This window comes from Penaeus vannamei, chromosome 3, assembly GCF_042767895.1.
Source record: "Penaeus vannamei isolate JL-2024 chromosome 3, ASM4276789v1, whole genome shotgun sequence".
Classification (NCBI taxonomy): Eukaryota; Metazoa; Arthropoda; class Malacostraca; order Decapoda; family Penaeidae; genus Penaeus; species Penaeus vannamei.
The window spans coordinates 5,398,885-5,403,884 of record NC_091551.1 but is presented as its reverse complement, the minus strand read 5'-3'; the positions used below and the strand labels follow the sequence as shown (position 1 = coordinate 5,403,884).

The following is a 5,000-nucleotide window of genomic DNA, read 5'->3' as shown; positions in this document are numbered from 1 at the left end:
TCTCTCTCTGTCTCTCTCTCTCTCTCTCTCTCTCTCTCTCTCTCTCTCCCTCTTTCTCTCTCCTCCCCTTTATCACCCTTTCATTAACGTTCCGCTTCTCGTCTTTTCATCCCTTTTCTTTCTCTCTCTCTCTCTCTCTCTCTCCTTCTCTTTCTCCTCTCCCTCCCAAGTGTCGAAAATTACGTGTGATTATTTCCCTATTGCATTTTCCATTACATGATTAAACGAAGTGAACTCCTGAAAAGAATATGTGAACAATTACGTATATTCATCACCTGAAAGAATGCAAATAACATGGCGTGGCATTTTTTTTTTTTTTTTTAAGTAATGTTGGTAATTTTGTGAATGGGTCCGTGACGAACCTGGCCATTTGTTTACGTCAGTTGGGTGAATGTGTAAACAAAAATGACGCTTATTCACTTTCTCACTAACTTGCTCACTGAGTGTTTGAATGAGGATGGGATGGAGCGAGGGAGGGAGGGAGGGAGGGAGGGAGGAAGGGAGGGAGGAGGGAGGGAGGAGGAGGGAGAGAGGAGGGAGAGAGAGAGAGAGAGAGAGAGAGAGAGAGAGAGAGAGAGAGAGAGAGAGAGAGGGAGAGAGAGAGAAAGAGAAAAAGAAAGAGAAAGAGAGAAAGATAGATAGATAGATAGAGAGAGAGACTGACAGATGACAGAAAAGAGAGAAAGAAAGAGAGGAAGAAAGATAAAGCCAGACAGACGACAGCGAGAGAGAGAAAGAGATAGAGATAGAGAAAAACAAAGACAAAGAGAAAGAGAGAAAGAGAAAGAAAGAGAGAAAGAGAGAGAGAAGAAATTAAAAGTTCTTCAACGTAAGGAAAGCTGGGAGAATGAAATCCCAGATCCTTTCCGATTTCAAAACCAGATCATGTTAACAGGGAGCCAGAAGAGACGCTGATAATCTAGGGTTTCCTTCATTTTGATGGATGAATGGAAGAATGGGAAGAGAGAGAAAGAGTAAAGAGAGCGAGAGAAAGATGAAAGAAGAGAGAGGGAAAGATGAAAGAGAGAGAGACAAAGAGGAAAGAGAGAGACAAAGAGGAAAGAGAGAGAGAAAGATGAAAGAAGAAAGAGAGAAAGAGGAAAGAGAGAGAGAAAGATGAAAGAGACAAAGATGAAAGAGAGAGAGAGAAAGATAAAAGAGAGAGAGAAAGATGAAAGAAGAAAGAAAGATGAAAGAGAGAGAGAGAAAGATGAAAGAGAGAGAGAAAGATGAAAGAGAGAGAGAGAGAAAGATGAAAGAGAGAGACAAAGAGTAAAGAGAGAGAGACAGATGAAAGAGAGAGAGAGAGAAAGAGTAAAGAGAGAGAGAAAGATGAAAGAGAGAGACAAAAGAGGAAAGAGAAAGAGAGTTAGGGGGAAAGGGAGAGAGAGAGAGAGAGACAGAGGGATGAATAAATAAATAGATAGATAGAGGGAGATGGAGTAAGAAAGGATGGGTAAGTGATCGAAAGTAAGAGAGAGAGAGAGAGAGAGAGACCGACAGACAGACAGAGAAAGATAAAGAGAAAGAACGAGAGAGAGAGACCGAAAGAGATAAACAAAGAAAGAAAAAAGAGGGTAAGAGAACAGAAGGAAGACGAATAGCAAAACAACAAAAACAAAAAAAAAGCATAAGAATCGCTGCAATACATAACCGACATCTTGCAACAGATATCAATAAAACCCTCGACCACCATCCTTTCTGCAACGTCCGAAAATGCGATCATCTTGTATAATGTTCGACAAATAAAGTTTATTTCACCAATAACAATAATTCAAAATGAAACGGATGTTTTCAATGTCCTTATATGCAAATTAGAATGTAAGTATAGACAATTGGGTCATTCCTATTCAAAATATGTTCATGTTATGGTGTGTTGTTATTATTATCGTTGTTGTTGTTATTATTATTGTTATTTTTATTGTGATTATTCTTATTCTTATTCTTATTACTTGTTGTTGTCATTAATATTATAATAATTATGATTGTTATTATAATTATTATTATTTGGCTTATCATTATTATTATTATCATTATCATAGTATTGCTATTACAATTATTATTATTGTTATTGTTATTATCATCAGAGAGAAAGAGAGAGAGAGAGAGAGAGAGAGAGAGAGAGAGAGAGAGAGAGAGAGAGAGAGAGAGAGAGAGAGAGAGAGAGGAAGAAGAAGAAGAGGAAGGAAAAAAAATCTCGCATTAATGGAGACGAAAGAAATAGAGGAAAACAGAAAAGAAGTAGAATCGAAAGAGAAAATACTCGATGAAAGCAGTAAAAAGGAAAGAAAATAATAGTAATAAATAAGGAACGAATAATGGAAATGATAATGAAGAGGAAACAGAGAATAATATAAATAGAGAATGATCAGAGAAATATTAATAGTAAAGAAGGAACAGAATAATAGTAATAAAAGAAGGAATAGAGAATATTAGAAAGTGAAAAAGGAACAGAGGATAATAGTGAGCAAAAAGGAAAGGAGAATAATAGTAATAAGGAAGGAATGGAGAATAAAAGATGGAGAAAGAAATCGGTCTCAGCTGTCAGGCGTCTGGATTTTTTTCTTGGATTATTCCTTAATCTTTTTTCCTTTTTGTTTTCAAAATTTTTCGCGTTCGTCTGTACCTTCACTTATATAATCTATTTCTTTCTCTCTATCTCTCTATCTATCTATCTATCTATCTATATCTCTCTGTCTCCTTCTCTCTCTCTCTCTCTCTCTCTCTCTCTCTTTCTCTCTCTCTCTCTCTCTCTCTCTCTCTCTCTCTCTTTTCTCTCTCTCTCTCTCTCTCTCTCTCTCTCTCTCTCTCTCTCTCTCTCTCTTATCTATCTATCTATCTATCTATCTATCTCTATCTCCCCTATCTATCTCTCTCTCTCTCTCTCTCTCTCTCTCTCTCTCTCTCTCTCTCTCTCTCTCTCTCTCTCTCTCTCTCTTTCTTCTCTCTTTTTTCTCTATCTTTCTCTACCTATCTATCTATCTATCTATCTTCTCTATCTCCCTCTTTCTCTATCTATATCCCCCTCTCTCTCTATATATCCCCCCCCCCCTCTCTCTCTCTCTCTCTCTCTCTCTCTCTCTCTCTCTCTCTCTCTCTCTCTCTCTCTCTCTCTCTCTCTCTCTCTCTCTCTCTCTTTCTCTCTCTCTCTCTCTCTCTCTCTCTCTCTCTCTCTCTCTCTCTCTCTCTCTCCCTCTCCCTCTCTCTCTCTCTATATATATATAAATGTGTGTGTGTGTGTCTGTGTCTGTGTGCGTGTGTATGTGTGCATATATATGTATATATCTATTTTTATTTCTACTTCTTTCCTCTCCTTTCATTCCCTTCTCCCTCCTCTGCCTGCTTCTCCTTTGCCTCTCCCACCATCTCCTCTTCTTTCTTCCCCTTCCTTCTTCCCATTTCTTTCCTTTCATTCTTATTCCCTTCTCTTCTTTTCGTCTCTTTCTCTTCTTATTTGCTCTTCTTCTTTTCTTTCACTCTCTTTCTCCTTCTCTTCATCTCCTCCCATCCCTCTCTCCTCCATCTTTTCTCATTTCCTTTTTCCTTTCTTCCTTCTTATTCTCCTCTTCCTCTCCCATTTCACTTACTGTCCTCTTCCTCCCTGTCTCCTCCCAGTCCTCTCCCTCACTCACTACCCCCCTCCCCCTCACTCCCCTTCTTTTTCACTCTCTTTCTTATTCTTCTTGCTCTCTCACTCCACTCCTACTCCCTCTTCCCTTCTCTCCCATTCCCCTTTCTCTCCCTCCCTCTTCCCTTCCTCTCTCCTCCCACTTCCCTTTCTCTCTCTCCTCCCTCCCCTTTCCTTCTCCCACCCTACCTCCTTCTCCTCTCCCACCCCACCTCCTTCTCCCCACCCACCCCCTCCTCCCACTCCCCTCCACCTCCTCCACTCCAGTCAGCCTCGCACGCCATTGGTCGATCCTCACCTGCCTGTAGTGAGTGCTTAGCCAATCAGCTGTTAGAATATGCAAAATCCACCAATTAGTTCCACGGTTTCATGACTTCGTGTGAACAATTTTTTTCCCGCATTCTTCCTTTTTTTCGCATCTTTTGCTATAATATTCATAGCTGTGAATATATATCGTGCACTTTTTTTTATATTTATGCGTTATGCTGTCGGATCTTGTGGCTTAGTCTGTGGGATTGGCGTGTATAAAACAGTTCATTATTCAGTGGATTGAACGTTTTCCGTCAATATCGCCTTTGGAGAATTTCGTGCTTGATTTTCGCATCTGATTTTGGGACAATATATCAAATGCTTGCGTGGTGTAATGTGCATGGGCGGCTGAACACACAGGGAGTATGGACACACTGCCTTGCGCAAAGGTAGGCTTATGTACACACAAGCACACTCACACTAATCCACCAGCGCAGTAACACAGACACACTTAAACTCATATTCACAGTCACACACACACACACACACTTAAACTCATACTCACACTCACACTCACACACACACACACACACACACACACACACACACACTCACACTCACACTCACACACACACACACACACACACACACACACACACACACACACACACACACACACACACACACACACACACACACACACACACACTCACACACAATCTTCTATTATATCAGAAAACGCAATAAACTTAACGATATATCTTTATTGTAAAGATATGAAGATAAAGATATTAAGAAAATTGAAATACAGAACATGTACATACACATTTCCGATCACTTTAAACACACAGAAAGTGAATTTGCTGCAACTGAACCGAATAACATATGCTCACTATACTTGCAATCTACAACCCTTTTTTCCATTGCAATTTTACTCTAGCATTTATTTGTATATAAAGTTGTATGTATTCGCCCCTCTATGTAAGTATACTGTTATTTCTGCATACAGATATTCGGAATATTGTGAATCAAATTACTATTTAATTATAACCCATTTATCTTCAGCAAAACATGATTTAAGGCTTACTTAATGGGTCGTTAAAGGGAGGTATTTATAAAACAT

General features: G+C 39.4%; 1 protein-coding gene across 2 annotated transcripts in view; it reads left to right on the top strand.

The window, feature by feature from the left end:
* LOC113827568 (uncharacterized) overlaps nucleotides 1–5,000 on the top strand; it is a 129,243-nt gene that overhangs the window by 16,137 nt on the left and 108,106 nt on the right. The window lies entirely within an intron of this gene.